Genomic DNA, 6,748 nt, shown 5'->3' with positions numbered 1-6,748 from the left:
CAAGTTTGTTAAATTAGACTTTGAAATAGTGAGAAAATCAGCAGTCTTCTGAGACTCACATAAAACAGTGAGTGTTTTATGTGTGAACTGCTGAATTTCTCTTTGCATCATTCCAGCTGAGTAACACAATGCTGTCAACCAACTACATACCTTTACTGACTAGTTGTTCATGATAAAGAATTGATCAATTAAATAGTTAACAGTATCTTTAGTCACACCGTTAATGAAACTGCACATGTACAGGTGGACCGGTGGGGAAACGCAGGACGACGGCCGCAGAGGAAGAGAATATCTGCTGCAAAGAGATTCATGTTGTACGTGGAAAAAAACACATATTCCACAATGATCATTTACAACCAGTAGAGTACGAGATCCCTCCACTGAGACAACTTGGTACATAACAGGTTGTGAATAGATGTGCAGTTTCCAGAAGCCCCACGATGCACCACTCTCCATCCAGGACCAGAACCAGTCTGCCTGAACCCGACTCCCTGCAGGATGCTCTGAACACCAGGCAGAACACGGGCCGCTTCAGAGGAAGGAAAAGGCTGCGTAAATTTATTAATAAAGACATTTCTTTATTGATTTTGAATCTGTAGAAATAACATTTTTAAAAACCTTTAAAAATTGGAAAGGTCAAGTTGCAGTGTTTACACAATCATATTCTTGTTGTTGATTACATCACCGTGCATACATTCATCTGTGTAAAAAAAATAAGGTATTAGAGGACTCACTTCATTATGGATTAATGCACCCAAAACAAATATCATTTGCTTTTGATATATAGGCAAAAAAAATAATAACACTAGGGTGCACGTAGGTTTTTAGTCAACAGAGGTGGAACAAACACAGATGATGTTTTAGAGTTTAAACATTTCTTCCCGTCACTCTTTTGCTTTTATTAAAAGATCTGTATTAATATATTGCAGAGCGATGGACTCTTTCTCTACTGTTTGAACAGTGCTTTTACAGACACTCAACAAAAATAAGTTCTTCCAGTTTTATCCCGAATCTTCCTGAGCCATAAAGTGGGCATTCATCTGCCTGGACCGTTAGGGTGAGAAAAGAACAGCATGGCGATCCAAGACAAGGAACTGTTGGTGTGTCCAGTAATCTCAGCAGAGACATGCAGCTCCAGGTTCAGGATACCTGCAGAAACAAGAGCACAACTACATGAGTTAGGAGAAGTGCAAAGAGTCACTGGGACATCCTGACAACAAGGAATTACAATAATCTAGCCGAGGCAGAGGAGTAACTGAACATGTGACACTGAGAAGCAGAGGGAGAGAGAGAAGCCACAGTTAACTGATGAGGTAGCAGATCTGAAAAACAGCATGTTAAATAGTCCAAATAATCCTTGAGGCTTTTTTAATATCAATGTCTTCAACAAAGATATCTGATAATGATATCTACTGATGTAAGACTCCTCCCGTTCCCAAAGCAAACCTAGATAAATCTGAAATGATGACATGTTTCTGTTATTTTGTCATTCCAGGCGTGCTCCCTGCCGGCCTACAGAGGTTTTGTGTTGTGGTGCTGGGATATCTGGGAAAGCACAATCAGTTGTCATTCCCTCTTGTGTTGTGCTCTGCATTTACCAAGAGTCCCCTGATGAAGATGGAGTATCCTTAATTAAATTATAAATACATGTATTGGTTGTCACCCCCCAAAACACTGTCTCTCCAGTTGTCCAGACTTTACTATGTTAAATGCCTTGAAAAAGCATATTGTGATTTGGCAGAATATAAATTTAATTGAATTAAAATTACATTGAACATTGGAATGTTCTGGAAATGTGTTATTTACTCAGCTATTCATCCCTTGGAGTAATTCAATGTTTTTTTCTTACGCCACAACTTACATGTTATGAATTGAGTCCGGTGGTCTCCAGTGCAGGTCCGTCTCTGCAGTAAGACTAGTGGTGTGAGCAGGTGGGATGGAAAAAGAAAACAAGATAGGAACAAGGAATACAGAGGTTAGGCAGTCATGTCATAATGTATATATATTTTATAAATACAATTGTGATGAGATGGTGACTTACTTTCTGTCAGAGAGCAGCTGACTAGATGTGGGATTGTGGGATTAGACGTGTGCTGCTTCACCAGGTGATGGAGTTGTTCCCACCTGGACACAGTGGGAGTGGAAAAAGCTGGGATGTGGTGTTGCCCATGGCAACACTCCTTGTGGCTACTGTAGTTTGAGAACCTGGAAAATATATAAGCATAGTAACAAGAGTTCTTTATGTGCAGTCTTTATACGAGACGACTGTATGTAAAGACAACACACATGTACAAATGAACATTGTACAATTTAATAGTTCCATAAGTGTGTGAATTATTTTTCTTTGTCACTCGCCACTTTGTAATCAATATAATAAAATAATCTGACATTGGGGCAGATGACCTTAATTTTTTTTCAACAACCTTCAGCAGTATTTTCTTTCAACAACTTCATTGTACCTACAATCTTTATAAATATCTCTGATGATAGATAAAAGACAAACTAAGAAAGTTACATGTCTCATACCTGCATTCTTCCTGTTGCTCAGTGACAGTCGTGTGGCTGCAGTCTTTTTCTCCACATGGCCATCTGACATCCAACATCCAACCTCTCGGTGACTTCATGCATGATGTCCCGCTGGTCCTCTGTCTCTCTGGTGGACGGAGCAGCCTGCTTTATGAAAACACAACAGAATCAGAATTTAATTTTCCAATGAGTGAAACACACATATGCATATACAGTGGGTACGGAAAGTATTCAGACCCCTTTACATTTTTCACTCTTTGTTTCATTGCAGCCATTTGCTACAATCAAAAAAGTTCATTTTATTTCTCATTAATGTACACTCAGCACCCCATCTTGACAGAAAAAAACAGAAATGTAGAAATGTGTGCAAATTTATTAAAAAAGAAAAACTGAAATATCACATGGTCATAAGTATTCAGACCCTTTGCTCAGTATTGAGTAGAAGCACCCTTTTGAGCTCGTACAGCCATGAGTCTTCTTGGGAATGATGCAACAAGCTTTCCACACCTGGATTTGGGGATCCTCTGCCATTCTTCCTTGCAGATCCTCTCCAGTTCCGTCAGGTTGGATGGTGAACGTTGGTGGACAGCCATTTTCAGGTCTCTCCAGAGATGCTCCATTGGGTTTAGGTCAGGGCTCTGGCTGGGCCAGTCAAGAATGGTCACAGAGTTGTTCCGAAGCCACTCCTTTGTTATTTTAGCTGTGTGCTTCGGGTCATTGTCTTGTTGGAAGGTGAACCTTCGGCCCAGTCTGAGGTCCAGAGCACTCTGGAAGAGGTTTTCTTCCAGGATATCTCTGTACTTGGCCGCATTCATCTTTCCTTCAATTGCAACCAGTCGTCCTGTCCCTGCAGCTGAAAAACACCTCCATAGCATGATGCTGCCACCACCATGTTTCACTGTTGGGATTGTATTGGGCAGGTGATGAGCAGTGCCTGGTTTTCTCCACACATACCGCTTAGAATTAACGGCAAAAAGTTCAATCTTGGTCTCATCAGACCAGAGAATCTTATTTCTCATAGTCTGGGAGTCCTTCATGTGTTTTTTGGCAAACTCTATGCGGGCTTTCATATGTCTTGCACTGAGGAGAAGCTTCCGTCGGGCCACTCTGCCATAAAGCCCCGACTGGTGGAGGGCTGCAGTGATAGTTGACTTTGTGGAACTTTCTCCCATCTCCCTACTGCATCTCTGGAGCTCAGCCACAGTGATCTTTGGGTTCTTCTTTACCTCTCTCACCAAGGCTCTTCTCCCACGATGGCTCAGTTTGGCTGGACGGCCAGGTCTAGGAAGAGTTCTGGTCGTCCCAAACTTCTTCCATTTAAGGATTATGGAGGCCACTGTGCTCTTAGGAACCTTGAGTGCTGCAGACATTATTTTGTAACCTTGGCCAGATCTGTGCCTTGCCACAATTCTGTCTCTGAGCTTCTTAGACAGTTCCTTCAACCTCATGATTCTCATTTGCTCTGACATGCACTGTGAGCTGTAAGGTCTTATATAGACAGGTGTGTGCCTTTCCTAATCAAGTCCAATCAGTTTAATTAAACACAGTTAGACTCCAATGAAGGAGTAGAACCATCTCAAGGAGGATCAGAAGAAATGGACAGCATGTGAGTTAAATATGAGTGTCACAGCAAAGGGTCTGAATACTTATGACCATGTGATATTTCAGTTTTTCTTTTTTAATAAATTTGCACAAATTTCTACATTTCTGTTTTTTTCTGTCAAGATGGGGTGCTGAGTGTACATTAATGAGAAATAAAATTAACTTTTTTGATTTTAGCAAATGGCTGAAATGAAACAAAGAGTGAAACATTTAAAGGGGTCTGAATACTTTCCGTACCCAATGTAAATGAAGTTTGTCCCCCTGAGCTGTAACACAGGAGTCAAACTGGACACCAGAGACAGCAGACAGTGAGTCTCCAACTACTTTTAACCACCTGCATTACAATAGTGGAGATGATAAGAGAGGAGGAGTTGATTTAGTTCTGTAATGACTGCAACATGAACAACGCTGCATTACATCATGTCAATTCATTATAGCACATATAATGTTCAAACTTTGAACCTGGTCAGGTCGAGCTGAAAGTCTTTCTCTTCCACTGATGTCCCTCCTCCTCCTCCTCCTCCACCTCCTCCACCTGCTCTCTGCAGCCTCCTGCACATGTTGGGCTGTTTATCCGGACCGGTACCGGTACATGTAACCGAGAGGGTCGCTGATTGTAACGTTACACCGGAGTACAAAAACAACAACCTTCATTAATTGGGAGGACTATATCTCCTCTGGTCCATGTTCACCATCACCCCGACATGTAAAATACAGAATTACATACATTATGGTTCCTTGTCGTAGTTATATTGACACAGATAAAAAAAAAATCAGCAGTGGAGCCGTTATCGGAGCATTTTCCTCTGAACTCTGCTCGGCTACGAGCTCAACAGAAGACCAAATTTAACAGAGTTACTGTGGAAAAGTTATCCAGTATAATTATAACAAGCACACAGAACTTATGCTGAGTGGTGAACTACTGGGGGCGGTGGACGGTGCCGGTGCGTCCGGAGGATGAACGGCCGGGAGGGTGAAGCTCGGTTCGGCTCCGCTGCAGGAGAAGCGGTGCGTCCGTGAACTCCGTCCGTCTCCGGTCCAAGTTGAAACTATCCACCATGAAATGGTCCCTGCAGAGGCGGCTGTTGGTGTTAATCCTAAACTCTCCATCAGCGAGGCTCTTCATGAAATCAATCCACCTCTTTTTCCTTTCTTCATCAGTTGGACATTTAAATAGTGATGCAGCGCTGCTTTGGAGGTTCTTGCTTCCAGGAAAGATGAACTTGCAGGTGGAGGGAGACGTCCTGTAGCAGCTGATGTACAATAACAATCTGACTACAGCAGGAGTAGAACTGAAGTCCAGTGGGATGACCTCTTATGCAAATGAGCTGCAGGGTTTTATACCGTTTCATCATGTGAGAGGAGGAGCCATGCAGAAGGCTTTAGAAATGTCTGTGCGGTGGCTTGGTGACGTAATGGGGATGAGTTTCAGCCCCGCCTAAAAATTCCTGAGCTGAAGACGGATGAGAAACTGTTCAACGGTCTAACTCCACATTTCAGTGCGACAACGTTTTCTAACTTTGCACATGCTTTCAGCAACTCATTTCACACATATATAATCAATATATATATAATAGCAAATCTTAGAATTCACTTTACACGGTCTTTAAATAACTGAACAAAGCCAGCACTGCCAGCAACAGCTTTGGGATTTTCCATCATTTATCAGCAGGGACCATATTACCATCAGGAGGTGAGCCCTTACGTCCAGGATGTCGGTAGAACAGAGCAGTGTGAACTGCCAGTTAGTTGACAGTTAATCACATCGACGCCGGCGTCTGTCAGGGGTCTCCCACCCGGCCGCCTGCCTTCATTCGTTTTCCAAGTCAAGACATGAACGGTTTTATTTGTGCTTCAAGGGCTTAGATTGCCATGCTGAGTAATTAAGGAGAAAACCACAGGTATCAGTCATGCCTCAAGAACCACTGTCTGTTTCAATTACCAAACTTAATTTATTTAAAACAAAAGCACAACATGTCACTGGCAGAAGGAGACACCATGTGTCTTATGGTCTCCAGTCAGCTAATGGTAATGGCCTAATTAAAACTCTGCCAGCCCTATCATTGTGGCCAAGGAGGTCTTTCATGGAAAGCTAGAAATATGTTAAAAAAAAAAAAAAAAAAAAGTATGGGTGTTAACCTGAGGATTTTCTTGGTTCATAAAGAAAATAGCAACACTTACGTCACTTTGTATTCAGAATAGTGAGATCAATATTTCCTCTAAGGTCAGTGAATCTGCTTGAAAGTGGGCTGATCAGCTCTGTTGCAGAGCAGCAGAAAATGCTGCTGAGCTGCAGACCTTTCAAACTCCTGTGTGGTTTCTCTGTTTCTGTAGCGACCACAAAGCCTCTCCTCGAGTCCTCGAGGGTACACCCTCATCCCCCATGCCATCGCCTTCCTTCCCATCCCTTATCCATACTACCGTACTCAAATACCTAAAGGGATTACGCTATTGTTTGTCACTTTCTCCTTTTTCAAGAAGAATAAAGTAAACCATTGCCCTTTGTAACGACACACCGCCGTTAACTATGCTGCTGGACCGTATTCATGAAGGTTTTTGCCAAAACACACACACACACACAAGTTTATTAAATGTATTTATTGTTACACTGTGGGTGCAC

General features: G+C 42.3%; 1 long non-coding RNA gene across 1 annotated transcript; it reads right to left on the bottom strand.

Moving 5' to 3' along the window:
• Positions 1 to 2,148: 2,148 nt before the first annotated feature.
• Positions 2,149 to 5,554, bottom strand: LOC138623697 (uncharacterized). Its single transcript, XR_011311093.1, has 3 exons — positions 4,777 to 5,554; positions 2,527 to 2,673; positions 2,149 to 2,205 (listed from the first exon to the last, which is right to left on the bottom strand). It is a non-coding gene; the product is annotated as an uncharacterized lncRNA (long non-coding RNA).
• Positions 5,555 to 6,748: the final 1,194 nt, after the last annotated feature.

Source organism: Brachyistius frenatus, unplaced genomic scaffold (assembly GCF_029030835.1).
Source record: "Brachyistius frenatus isolate BFR_SWC_R1_liver_20210118 unplaced genomic scaffold, ASM2903083v1 Contig_46, whole genome shotgun sequence".
Taxonomy (NCBI): domain Eukaryota; kingdom Metazoa; phylum Chordata; class Actinopteri; family Embiotocidae; genus Brachyistius; species Brachyistius frenatus.
Note: the sequence above shows the minus strand (reverse complement) of the source record. Positions and strands in the feature narration are given on the sequence as shown.